The sequence below is a fragment of the Notechis scutatus genome, chromosome 3, assembly GCF_049901735.1.
Source record: "Notechis scutatus isolate UNSWTSFEM ecotype Mainland chromosome 3, rNotScu1.2, whole genome shotgun sequence".
Classification (NCBI taxonomy): Eukaryota; Metazoa; Chordata; class Lepidosauria; order Squamata; family Elapidae; genus Notechis; species Notechis scutatus.
This window is the reverse complement of record NC_142011.1, coordinates 96,649,566-96,669,455: the sequence shown is the minus strand read 5'-3', so window position 1 is coordinate 96,669,455 and position 19,890 is coordinate 96,649,566.

Below are 19,890 nucleotides of genomic sequence, written 5' to 3'. Positions count from 1 at the left end.
TTCATCGCTGACAACTCCATCTCTAAGCAGTCTGCATCTCATGCTGTTCCAAGATTTGGCTATCATCGCATTCCTCGAAGCATACAATCATCTTCTACAAATGAACATCAACCTCAAACTTACACCTGGACTATCCTTGATTTTCAAGGAAAATTTTTAAACACCACCACTAACTATATTAGATGGCCATGGTTTCCTCAGCTTTTCATGGATTTTGCTGAAATGGGGACAGGAGTAGAAAAATTTGCAGACAAAAAACTACAAGCTGATACATGGGACAAGCAAGGCTCCTGTTCTCCAGCACCTGCTGACAACTTTAGATTATATTTTTGTCCTGCTCATAATACTGGTACTTCTCGTTCTGCCTGCGGTGGGGTAGTTGACAGATATTGTAAAAAATGGAGTTGTGTATCCACAGGTCATATCTGGTGGGAAGCACCTACCAAAAATGACTATATTCATATTACCCGTGCTCAAGCACATCTTCCCTGCTCTCAATGGCCTTGTTGTGGACAGAGAATAAATCCACTCAGAATCACTTTTACTGCAAAAGGAAAGACACTTACAAAAAAACAATGGATGGTTGGGTTCACTTGGGGAGGACGTCAGTGGGATGGTCAAGGAGATGAAGGAAATATTTTTACAATTCGTCTTTCTATATCTATGTCTCATTATGATGTTGGTCCCAATCCCAATTTGAAATCAACCTTTCTACAAAAACCCAATATTCAGGTGAATCCATTAGTACAGTTGGTTAATTCTTCTTACACATTGCTAGCAACTACATAATGATTCATCTAAAACTGATAGTTTGAAAACACTTGACAATGAAGTTAACAATACTCAAAAAACAGTTAGCTTTCTCACATCTGTAATTGAATCAAAAGACCTTGTCAAAAAACCTTTGCTGGAATGGTACTCTGACCAAGAGTCAGAGGAAGAAATAGACACTAATAACTCCTTTTCTCCCAAAGAAGTTTTGTTAACACTGCCAAGCCATGATTTGGGGATGAGGACTTTTCCTCGTATGAGTTGGTTCTGCAAGGCATCAACAAACCGAAGGGTTTGTTGCCACCTTGTGGGACTACTCGGGAGGAGAAAGGACTCTACCTAGAATCATGAGCACAAAAATAAAGAAAAGGAGGAATTGTGGCTATTCTGTCTCAGTATTTTTCCATAAGACAAATCCTGCTCAGCACATATACCTCTCAGAGCAAAGTTCACCAAGCTGACAGGAAAAGAACTGACAGGAAGAAGCTGAAGTTGATAAGATTAACACAGAGGTCTGTGTCAGATAAAAGAAAAACATGTTTTTCAGTCAGAAAGTTCGTTACTTGTATCACGTAGCCTGGTCTCAAAGATAAAGTTTGTAACTTCTTTGTCTTTCTGTAATCCCTCACCCCCTTCTTTGATTCAGCACAATAAAAGGGGACAGCGTAGAGCAAGCTGGCAGCCTGAACAATCCCATCTGTCTCAGGCTCAACTGGGACAATTCCATCTGCCCCAGGCAATGCGCTGCCTCACCTAAAGATATCTTCGTCTTGTGTTCTTTTTCTTTCTGCTTTGCAATCACTCTTGCGAGAGTCCGCAATCACCCTGGCTAGGGTTCCGCTGCTCAAACTCACCCTGGATAGGGTTCTGCTTTTGCCAAACTTCGCCCTTGCGAGGGCTTCTCTGTATCTCACCCTTGCGAGGGTCCCTTTCTGAGAGGAATTCAGCAATCAACCAGAAGATCGAAACAACAGACCGGTCGCTCAACGCGACAGGTTACTCTGCACATATCCTAACAAAATTATACTATCAGTCATGATTTATATGAAGTCATTATTATTATGTTATTACATGTCCCAAGATAGAATTATACTACCGACACAGAGGATTGATTCATTTTTGAAGAATGAGTGATGCCTGATTAATGAAGGTTTTGTTGGCTACTTCTGTTTTAGATATGATACTGAGTACAAGAGGAAAGTAAATAAATAAACACAAGTTGAATGTCCAAGTATTTTCCATTTAGTCTTGTTCATAATTTGAGAAGTGGACTCACTGGAACTGCAACAAAATAAGGCAGACATGCTTCAACTTTGTCTCTGGGGAAAGATCATTAGTCTCAAGTAGAGAGGAGATGCAAAATACCAGGTAATGCTACATAGACAGTAATTAGTATAGCAGATTGTAATATCTTTCTTTTTTTAATGGAGTGCAATTAATTTTCTTCATTATATGGAAGGTGGAGCTATGGGAAATTGAACTGACTTCATTATACACTAAAGAATTGAATAGTGAGCCAAAACCAATGAACTTGAGTGCCTGCCAGTTTGTAAATAATGAGAATACTGTACTCGCTGTTTACTTTTCTTTACAAGGTGAAGGTCTGTCAAGGATTTTTCTTGTATATGTCCAATGGGAATTCTTGCCATATGATGCAAGCTGTGATTAAGCAAGTTTAGATAGTTTGGTAAACAATAGCAGCGTTAATAAGAATTTTAAAAAGTAAATATGCCCATAGAAAGTTGTAGCTAGCAAAGTGTTCTCAAAAATTACATGCATCCATTTAAAATAGACAAAAAGAAAAAACCGATACTGATACCCCAAGTTAAATGTTGTCAGTGGAACAAAAACATAAAGACGTGCATCATGTTCTGTCTGAGATTAGTGAGTTCACTTGCCATATGCAATATGAAACCTTGTGAATCTGTAAATTTGTACAGTATGTAATTGCTATTCAACATATATGCATATGCATTTAAATCATGAGTGAATTCTGGGAGAGTCCATCTCCTAAGAGGGATGTACGCTGGTGCTAAAAGCAGTGACATATGGTCTGACTGTCCCAAATGTGGTAATTGTATAACCTTATAGTCATGTTTGATGTTGGTATATACTTTGTCCAATATGTTTGCTCCTCTAGTAGCACACTTAACGTGTTGACAGAATTTAGGGAGCACTTCTTTTAAATCAGCTTGATTAAAGTCTCCCGCTATGATATGCACAGCATCAGGATACTTATTCTGCTGATTACTAGCAAGTTATACAAGAATCCCAAAGCTATGGTAGTATTGGCATCAGGTGGGACATAGACTGCAGTAATCAAAACCACATTGAGTTCCTGCGGAAGATATATGGGTCTACATTTAAGAGTCATATACTCCAGATCCATGGGGCAGTGGCTGTCTACAGTCTTTGTATTGATACACCAGCTTTTGTTCGCATAAAGGCTTAAACCTCCCTCTTTGATCTTGCCAGAATCTCTACTCCTGTCCTGCCAGTGAGCTATGTAGCCTTCCAGCTCAACAGCTGCATCTGGAATGAGTGAATGAAGCCAAGTTTTTGTGATTAGGAAAACACAGCAGTTCTTGATGAATTTAGTCTTTGCAATTTGTAGCCTTAATTCATTCATTTTGTTAGTCAGAGATCTTGCATTGGTAAGAAATATACTTGGAATTGAACGCTTGTGTGGAAACTTACTCAGCCTAAAGAAAACCCCAGTATGGCATCCTCTCTTCCTCTTCCTGTTCTTCTTTCTCTGCGTCTTCCTCCTTCCTATAGGGATAGTGATCCATGGCTCCCCCAGGGGCCTAGCTGCCTCCTTCGGTATGTTATGAGAATGTATAAAATTGTCCATAATAGCCTTTTCACATTTCAGTCCAATTTGTAACAAGGCTTGCTGACTATAGATGCTCCTTGCCCCCACAGGATTCAATCAAGGAAAGGATCTAAAACACACAGAGAATCATACACACCATACACTGAAAGAAGCAACAGTTAGCCGCAGCATCCATGTGTGCAGCCATTTTATCTATCTACAGTATATAGAACAATGAATTTAAGAGTACTCTTAAGTTGCATGCCTGCTCTTTTGGGGAAGAGTGTGATTCTATCCAGAACAGTGGGGGATCCACTCACACTGAACCACCGCATACTTGTTGGACAAACAGTATTCCAATTTTGTTTTTATTCAATTGAAACTTCTTGGTGTTTTCTTTCCCGTTGACCCTTATAGATTCCAGAAATGAATTGGAACCTCCACAGTATCTCCTTTTTGGCTTCAGATAAAGTTGCATAACTAGAATATTGATGTTGATGATGAAGCAAAATGGAAAGTTACCAGAAAGGCATTCTTATAATTAGCAGAAGTTTCTTAGCTTATATCGCAAATATTATAGAAGTTGCTTAATATGATATTGTGAAAACCAGAAAGTTGCTGAATCTAAGTCTAAGAATAATGACCTATGAACTAGATATGGTCCTGTAAACAGCTAAATGGCAAGGGTGGCAAGGGTGGGTATGGAAAATAACAGATGGTGTAAGATAAGTATTTATATGCTGAATTGTGCAAAATGGCTAATTAGACTTACTTCCCCCTTTAGTAGTACGCTGAGACTGGGAGCTGCAGGAATAGCCGGGGGTTCAGAATTTGCCATGCTAATGCTCTGAACCTTTTGCGCAAATAAACCTGTATTCTCCTACCCTTTGTGGTCTTGTGTCCTGATTTGGAAACAGGATCTGCTGCAACAATGATACTTTACCCAAACTGATGGTTAACCTTCTCCAGTGGTTTCACATAGATGTTGAATAGCATGGAAGAGAAGACTGGGCCCTGTAGAATTCCACATAATAGATGTCAAGGACCTATCACCATTGATTAGTAATAACACCTTTTGCGCAAATAAACCTGTATTCTCCTACCCTTTGTGGTCTTGTGTCCTGATTTGGAAACAGGATCTGCTGCAACAATGATACTTTACCCAAACTGATGGTTAACCTTCTCCAGTGGTTTCACATAGATGTTGAATAGCATGGAAGAGAAGACTGGGCCCTGTAGAATTCCACATAATAGATGTCAAGGACCTAGCACCATTGATTAGTAATAACTGCTCATAATTCCTATTTGCTGCCAACATAAGCCAGAGGAAGATCAGGAAGCAGGCATCACAAGAAATACTAAAATTCTATTTTATGGACATGGCTACAGTAACAAAATCCATACTGTACAATGCCTTTCTAAGGATATATAGCTAGAGTAAGGAAAACATCAGAATGACAAAAGAAGCATTACAAATCCAAGGAAGGATCAAGCAAGCTTCCAAACATTTTTTCAGGAATCTCTGACAGGATAAAGAATTGAATAATTGGATAAAATTATAGACCATGGTTTTGAATACTGGACAAGTTTCAACCACTGTTCTATAAATTTCCAAACCTAAGAACCAAAGGAATGTTAAATTGTCTGGATTGAAGTGTTTAGAGACATTGCATGGACTATGTTAGATTCCAAGCGAGGCACTGCTTTAAATACCAATAGAAGAGAATATTTATAGATCAGGGTTGAACTGTGGGGTCCTTGTTGCTCTCTGAACTTGGTTGTTTTCTTGCAGACATTTCATTACCTGACTATGTAACATTATTGGTATATTCAATAGCAGAAACTTCAGAAACTTGACCCTACAAATTAAATTGATTTATTTCAGATAAGAAAGAAGACATATATACCTGGACGATCTGCCAACCACAGAAATTAAGAACTATATTTAAATCAGTCCTAAGATTTAAATCTTAAGCCTTTACTTCCAATCCACTTCAATCAACTGATTTATTTATTTATTTTATTTATTTATTTGATTTGCCAATTGTTTACAAGATAATAAGTATAAATGTATACATAGTTGTGAATACATGAAATGGGTACATATAAGAAAAATAAAAGAATAAGAGAAACAATAGGACAGGGACGGTAGGCACGTTAGTGCGCTTATGCACGCCCCTACAGGCCTCTTAGGAAAGGGGTGAGGTCAATAGTAGACAGTCTAAGGTTAAAGTTTTTGGGGTTTGGGGAAGAAACTACAGAGTCGGGTAGAGTATTCCAGACATTGACCACTCTATTGCTGAAGTCGTATTTCCTGCAATCAAGTTTGGTGCGGTTTACTTTGAGTTTGTATCTATTGTGTGCTCTTGTGTTGTTATGGTTGAAGCTGAAGTATTCATTGACAGGTAGGACATTGCAATGTATGATTTTGTATACCATGCTTAAGTCAGACCGAAGACGCATGTAATTCAAGGTTTTCTAGTTCTAGAATTTCAAGTCTGGTGGCATAAGGTATTCTACAACAGTAGAGGAGTGGAGAACTCTTCTTGTGAAATATTTCTGGACTTTCTCAATTGTGCTAATATCAGATACGTAGTGTGGGTTCCAGACTGATGAACTGTATTCGAGTATTGGTCTAGCAAATGTTTTGTATGCTCTGGTTAGTAGTGTGATATTACCAGAGAAAAAGCTACGTAGGATTAGGTTAACAACTCTTAATGCCTTTTGGCTATGTAGTTGCAGTGGGCTCTAGCACTTAGATCATTAGAGGTGAGTATTCCAAGGTCCTTTACAGAGCTTGGGTCATCAACAAGATCTTGACTATTCAGCTTGTATTTTATTTTCTGATTTTTTTTGCCAATATGTAAGACAGCATTTATTTGTTGAGATTTGAAGTTGCCATTTGTTTGACCACTCTGATACATAGTCAAGATCTTTTTGTAGGGTAGCAGTATTGTCTGTGGTATTGAACAGCTTTACATCATCAGCGAAGAGAACGCAATTGCTCTTAATATGATCACAGAGGTCATTTATGTAGAGTATGAAGAGAGTTGGTCCTAGAACACTGCCTTGGGGAACACCACTATTGACAGGTACTGGATTTGATAGTACGCTCCCGATTTTGACCATTTGTTGTCTGTTTGACAGGAATGCTTCTATCCAGTTATTCAGTTGTCCAGAGATACCATAGGATTTTATTTTTAGGAGTAGTTTGTCGTGTACCACTGAATCAAAGGCTTTACAGAAGTCTATGTAGATTGCGTCTATTGCTTTGCCCTGGTCGAGTTGTGTCGTCCATATGTTTTTGCAGTGTAAGAGTTGCAGATTACAGGATAGTTTTTTTCTGAAACCAAATTGTTTATTGGAGAGTAGGTTATTTGTCTCTAAGTGAAGGATGATGGATTGGTTAATAATTGATTCCATGACTTTACAGGTGACGCAGCATAAGGAGATTGGCCTGTAATTTTCAACTAGGCTTGGGTCTCCCTTTTTGAAGATGGGGATGACTGTGGCTTGTGACCATAGGTTAGGCAAGGAGCTGGTCCTGAAAGATTTTTCAAAGATTATGCTTAGAGGTTTGGCTATGGCAGTGGATAGCTTTCTTAAGAAGTAGGCACATATTCCATCCGGACCAATAGATAGAGATGGTTTTAGGTTGCGTAGTGCTTTTTCAACATTGTCTTCTGTGAAATCGATATGTATTAGATCATTGTTGTTATCTGTGGTACGGCTAGGAAATACTGGGCATGATCCATTGCTGTTTACAAATACTGAGCGAAGAATGTGTTAAAGATGTTGGCTTTAATGGTGTCGTCGTTGCAGTCTTTACCATCAGGTCCTATCAAGGGAGGGATGGACCTTGAGTCTTTTAGTTTGTTGTTTACAAAATTGTAAAAAGCACGGGTGGAATTGGTGCTTAGAAGGTTTTCCTCTTGTTTAATGTGATAGTTGGTGCATTCGGTCTTTATCTGGTGGCATAAATTTTTGTATCGGTTTTTGAAATTGGCAACGTGACCAGATTTGTTTTTCCGCCAGAGTGATCTCTTTTTGGATTGAAGTTTCCTTATTGATATGGGTAATCTGCTTTTTGTTTTGTTTTGGGAGTTGTTGTTGGTACATATAGTTTGATGACTCTTTTGACTTCAAGTAAAAATATGTTGTAATGGTCTTCAACAGTATTGCATCCAGTGAATAGAGATTGCCAATCAAGGGATGAGAGATCGTTGTGTATAAGATCATAATTGCCTTTTTGAAGTTACAATTGGGGATTACATCATTGTGGTGATTTTGTGTGGACGTATGTTGAGACAAAAGTCAATCATATTGTGGTCACTGCTGGAAAAGGGTTCTTTAGTTTGTATTCGTAAATTAAATTCAAACTATTGCAGAAGATGAGATCGAGGCAGTTGTTTAGTCTAGTGTTGTTGGTTACTAGTTGTTCCAGTACTAGATTTGTAATAGCATTGTAGAAGGTTGTGTGTATGATTTCAGTTGTACAATCATTTAGGGTCCAGTCAATATGAGGTAGATTGAAATCACCAAGAAAGATAAAAGGGTATGGGCAGGATGCAGCCCATGTTAGTAATGTATTTAGCTTGTTTACATGTTCGATGTCATAATCAGGTGCTCTGTAACATAGTAAGAATCAATTTGGCTATCCCTGGGATGGGGAAGCACCAGTTCAACCTTTACATAACAGTTCTGTCTTGTCTGAGAAGCAGTGGGTCCTCTTTTTTGCTCTTTCAGAATGCAGAAATGAAGAACAAAAAAGCAATGCAAGGTCTAAATTAGTCTTACCTGAACACCACTCATAAGGGCCATGACCTGTAGAACAACAGTAGCCTGGCATGGTGTGTAGTAGACATTTCCACAGAATTGTTTTAAGCAACAGACAATAACAAACATCAACATAATTAAAATAGGGAGGAAGACTATCAAGTGCCATATAGAGGATGATTACTGATGATTATGAGCATTCTGCTCCATTGAACATAGACAGCATTTAAGGACATCTGTTGCCAGGTTTGTTTGCAGATCTCTTCTGCTTAAGTTAGCAACATGGCTGGTGAAAGATCTGGTCATATTTAGTTTCCCACATGGCATCACCTAGATGTGACTTCGCCAACATTCTTTCATAATATTTGTTACTGCAGGCAGACATGAATTCTGCGAGTAAAATTTTATCCTTCATCTCTTACCTGAAGCCATCATTTTCTTATTTGCCTTTTATAACTAATTACCTCCAGGGGATTAATTTATTCATTTGCACTGGAATGAACACTTTCAAAATACAGTTTTACACCACATTTAGCAGTCATTTGGCTTCAAGGAAGAGGAGTTTGCCTTGCAGATATTTTGAAGACCTGGTAGTATAAATAAATGGTGGTATATGTTAAATGTAATGCTAAGGGGGGAAAAGATATTAATGCATATGAGCTGCTCTGAAGTGATAAATGAGGAAGTGATGAGCAACAAAACTCTTGTGGCATTTAAAGACTTAGAAATGTATTATGGCATAAGCTGCAGCAGGCTGGATTTTTTAAATTAATTGAATTCTAACTGACAAAACTTTGGGCCTAAGACTTTACTAGTCTTTAAGCACCATAGAACTCTTTGCTGCTTTTGTTGCAATATGATTAGTATGAAGAAAGAACAAATATTATTATTGCTTGGTTTGGCATTATATAAATGCATTATGATCAGAGAGTGGTCTTAGCAGCAAGAAGATTGGTTTCTTGATTATTATTTTTTCCTGGAGAATAAACCATTCAATGGGTTGTGGAATAAAAGCCATGACTTTGATCCTTTGGTTATGCATTTCTTTACTTTGTGAGTAAAACCATGATGATGATGATGATGATGATGATGATTTATTCATGGTGATATCACAGGCAGTCTCCATATAACATGGGTGTCACACTCGCCATGTCACATTGCCATTATGTGACATATTACAACATTTTCTCCCTTCGTGACACGTCTGGCCTGTGGGCCGCCAGTTTGACACCCCTGCCATATAATGAGATCCATTTCACTATATCCCATGCAGCAGTACAGGTAGTCCTCAACTTACAACAGTACATTTAGTGATGATTCAAAGTTACAACGGCACTGAAAAAAGTGACTTATGACCATTTTTCACCTTTTGTGATTTTTCTTACAAGCAAAGTCAATGAGGAAGTCAAATTCACTTAACAACCCTGATGCTAACTCAACAACTGCAATGATTCTCCTAACAACTGTGACAAGAAAGGTCATAATATGAAGCAAATTTACTTAAAAGATGTTTCACTTAGCAGCAGAAATGTTGGACTCAATTGTGGTCATAAGCTGAGGACCACCTGCAATTGTGTAACTGTTGTTAAACAAAGACAAGCTGGGACAGTGAAATAATATTTTCCCTTTCTTTCTTTCTTTCTTTCTTTCTTTCTTTCTTTCTTTCTTTCTTTCTTTCTTTCTTTCTTTCTTTCTTTCTTTCTTTCTTTCTTTCTTTCTTTCTTTCTTTCGTGTATATGAAGCTTCCTTTACCAGTTCCATGGAATCTAAACAAGCGTCCACTATTCTGACTGTCAATTTTTCTCCAGAGACTCAGTAGAAGGTATACTTCCCAGATTATTTCCCTCAGATGATACAGCCAGATCTTCTGAGATCCTGAACTTGGAACTTCAACATTTCTTCTGTTTCAGAGATATGCCACATTATTTGAAATATGTTTCTGCTCCTGAACACAACTGACAATATATTTCTTAAAAAACAATACAAAATTAGCCTTTTAAAATTAATATTATACACAGAGATATGATTCTTGAAGAATATATCTTTTCTTTTTATGTACACTGAGAGCACATGCACCAAGACAGATTCCTTGTGTGTCTAATCACACTTGGCCAATAAAGAATTCATTCATTCATTCATTTGTTTCTTAGTTAAAACGTTGACAGTTAGTCATACTTTCTTTCCATGTAAATGCCTGGTGCTTGTAATACTGAACATAATTTCTCTACCCCTTTCATTTTAATTACATTTTAAGAAAAGGTTAAAAACAAGCTGCACTATGTTTGAGGCCAGCTTTCATTCACTCTGCCATGGACTTCAGTACAAGCAAAATCTATAAACATGTTCCCCAAAGAACTTGTGTCAGAATTCTTCTACATCCCCACTGTTTGATGATGTACTACTTGGTGAACTGTGTACAGTGCCGAAAACTACAAATTATAAAGGCTAGGAGGGATGATGGACATCCCTTTTATGCTTTGTGTTCTAGGGTAGCAGGGGGTGCGGGTGGTGGTGGAAATCCAAACGAAATACTAAAGTCTCTGGAGAATTCCTGCCAGTCAGAAGAGTGGATTTGTCTAGATGAACTAGTTCCATGGATGTTGTATGATTGAGGGAGCTTCATGTGTTCATGAATAAGTAACTAAGAGAGACCTTGTTATCATATTTTAACAAAGGCTGCTGCAGAAATGGAAAATGACACTTTATAAAGATGCAGCTCAGTTCAAATCAATTCACCTTTACCATGCTTTACCAAAGTCTAAGCCTACGTCCTCTCTCTCTTTCCTTCTCTGAGGAAAATCTTTGAAAAAGAGCATCCTTTGAGAGAGATTTGAAAGGCAGCAGCAGGAGACATATCCATCTCCCAACCATCACTAAAGTTACCTCGTTATCCTTTCTCTCTGTCCTGTCATGACTTTGGTTTCTTTATCTGTGTTCAGAAGCTTCTCAATCTAGACATTAGGAAAGTTAAACAAAATAAACATCAAGACCTGTGATTCGTTCACATAACTGGGTGTCAAACCATTTCAAAAGGCAGAGTGGTTTATAAACTTGGCATTGTATTTCTGCAGAAAAAAGAACCAAGTTTGACTTCTTCTTGTTGTGAGATATGCAGTGCTGACAGCTGCTGTACAAGTATTATGGAAGTTGTGGGTTTTTTTTTAAGTCTCTTAATTTATAGTCATATTGAGAGCAGCTGCAGTGAAGTGGCTAATGGACTTAGCCATAAATTAGGATGTTCCTTATTTCAGTTTTGCCATGAACTTAAAAAGTGGCAAGGCTAACCCCAGCATAAGGCAAAATGCTGGGAGATGGCAGCAGACTGTTGGAGAAAATGCCAGATGATTTATCTTGTGCCTCCTAAGCTGCTCTAGTATATGGAAAATAGACAGTCTGCAGACTGGATTTATATCTGCTTAGACATGCCAGTCTGCAGAAGGTATAGGGCATCTTTATTCTGATAATTTTAAGTGCACACGTTCAGGTGTCAAAAGAAAAAAAATGCTCAGCTTAAATTAGAAACCAAATTGTTTGGAGAGAGATGAACAACTAAATATACTTTTACTGGCTTGCAATAACTTCAGCTCCTTGCTGAAGAATTGGAGAAGAGTCCTGAGCAAAGCAAGACAACAGCTTAATGGATTTGGTTTGTTTAATTTGCTAAACTAGAAAAAGAAAAAAAAAATGAATGGAATATAGTAAAGTACAATATGACTGTACACCTGTATGCTTTCAATAAACTATTGGAATCACCTTTCTGTTACTTTTCACACTAGTGGAGTTCTGGCTTTTAGATAACATCAGCATGTACAATAAAAATGTTTATTGTGTCTGTATTCCTTCACACCATTCTATTCATGCTCTGAAGGAAGGACAGGTTTTTTTAATTTTTGTTATCTATCTCTGTTCCAAGGTGACAGCAATGAACTACAAGCTTTTTAATACTTAAGCCAATAGAAAATGTGATCTATTTCTAAGGAATAAAAACAAACATTCAAATTAGCTATCTAGACAAGGAAATGGTGTATGTATGTTCTTCTATCGCACCTACTGTGGATAGAAATTGATAAGTAACTTTTGCCTTGTGGGATCTTCCTGCTACTGTGATACCTAAACATTAATCCAAAGGAATTACTTTATTTTTTCCATCCTTTTCTTTTTTTATTCAAAAGAAGCAGATTGGGGAAAGGCACAAAATGTGAACGACTTGAAACACCAGACATGATTCAAGTTTCACAGATCTCTAAATTAGAGGCTGAGAATTTGGGAAATGCAAGCTGACCCTCATGAAAAGGATAATCTCTTTCTGGAAATGAAAAAAAAAAATAGTGTTAGAAACTAGTTCTTCTACATCTTAACTAATTATGTATCTAGGTTCAAAGATGTAGCATGCAACTAAAATCAAATTATACTTCTTGATGAAGGTTAAATAATGTATTTTCAGTCAAGAACTGCTAAAAGGTAATATATTAACATACACATATGGGGAGAACTGCAGCATGCAATGGCTTGAACCAGTGGCAGAAGTATGAATATATCCATTATTTCTATAAGACAGTCATATTGTCTTTCTCATGTTGTCTTCTCTGTCTTCTAAAGCAGGGGTCCCCAACCACCGGGCCCTGGACTGGTACCGGTCCGTGGAACATTTTCTACCGGGCCACCGGTTTGCTGGGTGCCGCCATCTTGTTTCGATGAGAAAGTGCTTCCGGGTGAGCTTTTCAGGTTGGAAAGCGGTGTTTGGGTCCTGAAGGAATCCTCGCGCCTTAGTTTCATCGAAAGGGGGGGGGTGGCTTCGAACTAAACTAAGGCACGAGGATTCTTTCAGCACCCAAGACAAGGTGAGCCAAGCGACCGTTCCGAAGCCATCCCGAAGCCCATCGACAAAGGTACAAAGGAGGAGTTGAAGGTGGCGGGGAGAAGCGGGGGACGGCTGGCTGGCCGGTCGCTTGGCTCGCCTTGCCTTGTCATGCGTGCTGATGCCGGTACCGGGCCACGGATCATTTTGTGATGCCGGTACCGGGCCTTGGCACAAAAAAGGTTGGGGGCCACTGTTCTAAAGGCCAGAAGACAGATCAGATCCAGAAAAGGACCAAAAGGATCACCACAGGTACACACTAAGTTTTTGTGAAGGAGATGGGTGGTTTCTAAATTTGATAAATAAATTTTAAAAAATTGCTTACCTTGGGTTTGAAATTAAGCTATGAATTGCATGTGGTTGTAGGATGAAAGCTTGCCCAGCCTGGTCTAATGGCTCACAGTTTGGTTCTGTATGGATGCCAGGTTTCTGGCTTTTAACACCATCATTTCATAGCAACCAGTCTGGAAAATTAGTTCTTTATATCAGTCCCTAAGTGTGCCATGCTTCTAATTTTGTATAAGCCTTCAGAAGCTGTGTGGTTAACTAGGCTTGTGCATTAATACTAATCTGATTTGAATTGTTGTTAAGTTTGAGTGTGAATCTGGATCTAACGCAGCAGTTTGAATCAACTTGAAAAATTAATCTGATTTTATTTGACAGCTTGGTTTGTTAGTCTGATTTTACTTGATTTTCTGAACTAGTTTGGAAAAGCAATTCTTAAAGGTTTTGCACAAACATCCTTCCAAATCATCGATCAGAAGTATCTAATTAATTAGAAGATTTTAAAGTACTTTAAATTTGGTGCAGAAAGTTGATTCAGGTTGAAGCACCTTTGAATTCAGTTTCTGAAGGTAATCTAAGAAGAGCCAGTTTGGACTAGTAGTTAAGGCATCAGGCTAGAAACTGAGTTAGAGTTAGGGTTCAAATTCTGCCATAGTCATGTAAACTTGCTGGGAGATCTTGGACCAGTCATTCCCTCTCAGCCCAACCCACCTCACAGGGTTATAGTGGTGGAGAAAAAAGAAGGAGGAAGGTATTTGCTGATTTGACTTTTTTATCAAAATAAATAAATGAATAATCTTTGCATTTCTTTAACATCCCTTTGGATTGCAGACTATCTGGTGCCACAAGTACTTTTTGTTCTCTGGTTTGAATTCTGCTTGCCTATGAGTTACTGGCTGTTTTGACCTAATTAAAAAACTTGCTCAACAAACTAAATGGCCTGAGAACAATATAAGGAGAAGTACATAATCATGAAAGTTTATTTCTGATTAAAATGTATCATTACTATATTGATTACAAAATTACTATATTGATTAAAAAAGCTTCACATAAAAAGTTTAATCATTTTCTGTTTGTGTTGGATTGTGCATTCACAATTCTTATGCATTCATGTGTTAGGATGCTTTCAGTTTGCTTTAAATATGCTTTTAGATATTTTTAAACACATAAAAATAAACTACTTCAGCACATGCTCATGAAGACTACTATGAAGAAATCAAATAAATTAAAATGTTGCTGATGATAGGGCTGGAAAGTCAAAACTTGCCCAAATCATTGAGTAATTGAAAGGGAAAGAATGTTACAGAATGCTTGACTGCATAGTAATATCTTCTACTTATGAGATAGACATATTGTCCTTCATATCCGTGAATGGATGTGAATTCACATTCATTGTGCCTTTGAATATACATGCTCATGTGCTGATTAACTAGAAAGTATCAAATACACTCTGATCTCCAAGGAGCTTCTAGAAGCTGCTTAATGTGCCTGAACAAATATCTGAAGAAAACATGTTGATTTATGCAATAACATTGAATGGCAAAGGAAACAATCTCACAGCCTGCTACTTTATAGCTCTTGGCTGTCCAGTGATGGGAAAAAAATTAATAGGGCACCATATATACAGATACCATCTAATAGATACAAATAGTCTTCATGGCCTAAGCTCAGAATTGGGATAATAATTATTTATATTCATTCAGTATCTCTCTTCTTCTGGCATTAGTTTAGAAGATCCAACCTATTTAATTCCATTATGAATGTCAGGCTATATCCTTTGGCATCACAAAGCAGCAATGACTTAATATTTTATACAGATCACATGCTTAAGTAGTCAGTGGAAAGAACTGGATGGAATGATATGCATTCACAGCTATCTGTTATGATGGAAAAAAGACAGCACACATACAGTAATATCACAAAACAAAGTTTACTCTTATATATTCCAACACTGAATGCAAGTCCATAATTTTTGGAGTTAGCATTGTTACATCACAATGCATGCTTTATCCCTTGTTTCGTCTGCAAACATCAATGACTGGAATGCCAGCCTAACTTCCAAACTTTCATTCAACTGTAAAGTCCATTGTATGTTTTGAGACAATTACACCCTGAAAGCATAATTACCTCAGGTATTTGTTTGCATAGAGACAATTCAGTGGAAATGATAGAGAAAAAGCCAGAAGATTGCAGTAATACCTTTCTATCTTCCTTCTCCTTCAACACTCATCAGACATTCTAGTAGTCCACAAAAACAAGACCATAACAGAAACAGCCAAAGCTGGAATGCATATTCCTCTGTGTCATATCAACCTTCTTGAAAAATATCCAGGACAAACTTAATAAATAGTATAACACATTGAGAAACAGGATGAAATAGAATGAATGAATGAATGAATGAATGAATGAATGAATGAACTGCCTGATAAGAGTGAATTTAATTGATGTATGGAGAATTGTCTGTACGACTTGGCATTAATTACCAAAGAAGAAAGTCTTCATGTTCTAGAGCACATGCATTAAACCTTTGCTATTCCTGAAAGTACATGCAAACACATATAGTAAAGAAATATATATTTTTGAGATTCTTGGCATCATTTCTTGAGAAGTAGAACTGTACAGTCATTCCTTGTTCAAAATATGATAGTGTGACCAGGTTGCACTTATATTGATTTAATTGTTTGTTGTCATGTCCTATTTAGTATAAATTTTGTCTTAGGAAATCCCTAAGACACTTTTAAATTGAGGGGACACTGCACTTGATTATCATTTAATGCCAGCTGGCTTGAAAAAAATTGAAAAAAATCCAAGAGCCTGAGTTTCTAGAAAAAAAATCCTTTTTCTGATCATATCTGGTCTGAATTACTCAAAAAAATCTGAACTGAAGCCTTGAATCAAGTGGAATTTTTCATTGGGTAGTTGTTTAACACCTGACAAAAATATCTTATGTTAGAGGTGAAGGAACAAGAAGAATTGTCTGATTGGAAATTGTATTTTTCAGACTGTTGCTTGGTTTGGCTAAATAATTGGGTATGCTGAGAAACAAAAGAATTTTAGAACATGTCCTGAAGTTTGGATGGCATGGCTTCTATAGTACAATAAAGTTAAGATTAACGTAGCTTTTAAAATAATTACATTAAAATTGTCATATTGAGACTATGGAAGAGATATAAAGCTAGATTGTGCCTGAAAATGTCTTTATCAGTCTCAGCACAAGAAGCATTTTATGGAAAGGAAACAGCAGGCAAAGCGAGATGAATAATCTATTGAGAGTTGTTACAATATGAGTATGGAGAATATAAGATGAAATAAAGATGCCTATTGACTGCAGAGAGATTTACTTTTCAGTGATTTTCATATGCACAGTTAAGAGAAAGATGTAAGGTGGATAACAAGACATTGGAATTGAATAGCACAAGACAGAATTGGAAACTGAACTATATATGAACATTGAATCTGTAATTGTTGAAATGTGTAGACTTTTTTAAAGTTTGAAAGGGAATAAGAACAAGTGAAAGAATGCATGATAAAATAGGCTAAGAATTTCCGTATAATGTAGGTATAATACAGGTAGTCCTTGATTTATGACCACAATTGAACCCCAAATTTTTGTTGCTGTGAGACATGTGTTAAGTAAATTTTGCCCCATTTTACAATTAGCAAAGCCCACCCCCCAAGACTGTGTGCTTTTTCCACTTCTCTTCTCCCTATATACCTGTGATGACCCAGGGTGGGATACAAAACAAACACAGTCACAGAAAACAGGTGAAGTCCCTTTTATTCCTTCACTTTGCTTCCAAGCTCTGAATATATTTGATGAAAGACCAAAAAAGAAAAAAAGAAAAAAACTCCCACACAATGAGTTACATGAAGAAGGAAAAAAGCAACACAAACCAGGCAAGATAAGGGCTGGAAGATGTCCACAGATAACACACACTGGGAAGGACGCCAAACTCACAGAGGAACTATAAACTAGAGATATTTACATGATTTGTTTCCAGCATTTGCCAGTATGTAGGTCCAAACTCTTATTCAGTTGTCACAGATGCAGCCCATGAAGAAAATCAAGGCCCCCTCCCCTGAATAGGCCACATCTCTCCCTTATCCTCTCCTCCCTGCGTGCCCTAGGATGGAGAGGGGATGGGTCTGGGTCCTCCTCTGACTGCTCAGCCGGCCTCTGCCCTTCCCCAGCCTCCTCCACAACCTCTGGAGCCACACTTCCACTTCCTGTTGGCTGTTCCTCCTCTCCCATAGAGTCAGTCTCCACCAGGGGCATGACAATACCAATGACTGCATCTCAAATGATCCATCTGTTAAAATACTGAAGTTTGCAGATGACACAACAGTGATTGGTCTCATTCGAGACAATGACGAATCCACATACAACAGGAAGTTATACAACTTGCCTCGTGGTGTAACTGGAACAATCTGGAACTGAACACACTCAAAATCGTAGAAATGGTGATAGACTTTAGAAGAAAACTTCCCATACTACCACCTCTTACAATACTAGACAACACAGTATCAACAGTAGAGACCTTCAAATTTCTAGGTTCTGTCATATCACAAGACCTAAAATGGACACCTAACATCAAAAATGTCATCAATAAAGCACAACAAAGAATGTTCTTTCTGCGCCAACTCAGAAAGCTCAAACTGCCCAAGGAGCTGCTGATCCAGTTCTACAGAAGAATTATTAAAACTGTCATCTGCACCTCTATAACTGTCTGGTTTGGTTCTGCAACCCAACAGGACAGACACAGACTTCAGAGGATAATTAGGACTGCAGAAAAAACAATTACTACCAACCTGCCTTTAATCGAGGACCTGTATACTGCGCGAGTCAAAAAGAGGGCTGTGAAAATATTTACAGACCTCTCACATCTTGGACATAAACTGTTTCAATTCCTACCCTCAAAACAATGCTATAGAGCACTGTACACCAGAACAACTAGACAAAAGGGCAGTTTTTTTCCCTGAAAACCATCACTCTGCTAAACAAATAATTCCCTCAACACTGTTCAACTATTACAAAGTCTGCACTACCATTACTGTTAATCTTCTCATCACTCCTTATCACCCATCCCCTCCCACTTGTGACTGTATGACCATAACTTTGTTGCTTGTATCCTTATGATTTATATGGAGTGTTTCTAGTATGATTTGATTGCTTATTGTACCCTATGATTATCATTAAGTGTTGTACCTTATGATTCTTGACTCTTGACGAATGTATCTTTTCTGTCTACTGAGAGCGTTTGCATCAAGACAAATTCCTTGTGTGTCCAATCACACTTGGCCAATAAAGAATTCTATTCTATTCTATTCTATTCTATTCTATTCTATTCTATTCTATTCTATTCTATTCTATTCTGTTCTGTTCTGTTCTGTTCTGTTCTGTTCTATTCTATTCTATTCTATTCTATTCTATTCTATTCTATTCTATTCTATTCTAACCTTTCTTGCTACAGTTGTTAAGTGAAACACTGCAGTTGTTAAATTAGAAAAAAAATGTTGTTAAGTGAATTTGATTTTGCATTAACTTTGCTTGTCAGAAGGTCACAAAAGGTGATCACATGACTCCAGAATACTGCACAGTCACTTGCCTACCATCTGAATTTTGATCATGTGACAACGGGGATGTTGCAATGATCATAAGTATGAAAAACAGTCATAAGTCACTTTTTTCAATGCCATTGTAACTTCAAAAGGTCACTAAATGAATTGTTTAAGTTGAGGACTACCTGTAATGGGAAAATATGTGGCTGAAACAAAATGAAAATTTACATTGTTATAATTTAAAATATATTTTTTATAAAATGAGGGTTTTATATGACTCTAGAAAAGTTATCAAGAATGCGCAAAGGGACTTCCAATTTATTTTTAAAATGTGCAAAATATGAAGGATTAGTTTATCATGCCTAATGGACTTGCAAAAAAAGCCAGAAAAATGGGTTTAGATAAGTACAAAGATACAAAAAATAATGGATTTTTTTGCTGAAAAAAAGTGAACTTGTAAGTTATGGATTTGATAATTAGAAAGAGCAGACTATGGGAAAAAAGGAAATATTGTAAGAGAGAGAGAGAGAGAGAGAGAGAGAGAGAGAGAGAGAGAGAGAGAGAGAGATCAAAATATAAGTGTAAATGCTGTTAGAAAAAACACTAGTTGTTTCTTCATAATGTTTCCCCCTTTCTACTTCTTTCTTTGCATTTTCACTTATTACTTTTTTCACTTTCTTTACTTTTATCTTTCAAAATTTGTCATTCTTTTCAATTCTTTAAAAAAAATACATGAAAATTACATGTACTTAAAAAAATAACTCAGGTTTTTCTGATTTTTCTTGTAGCGCTTTAGTTGAAATAAGGAAGTAATATAAATCTCAAC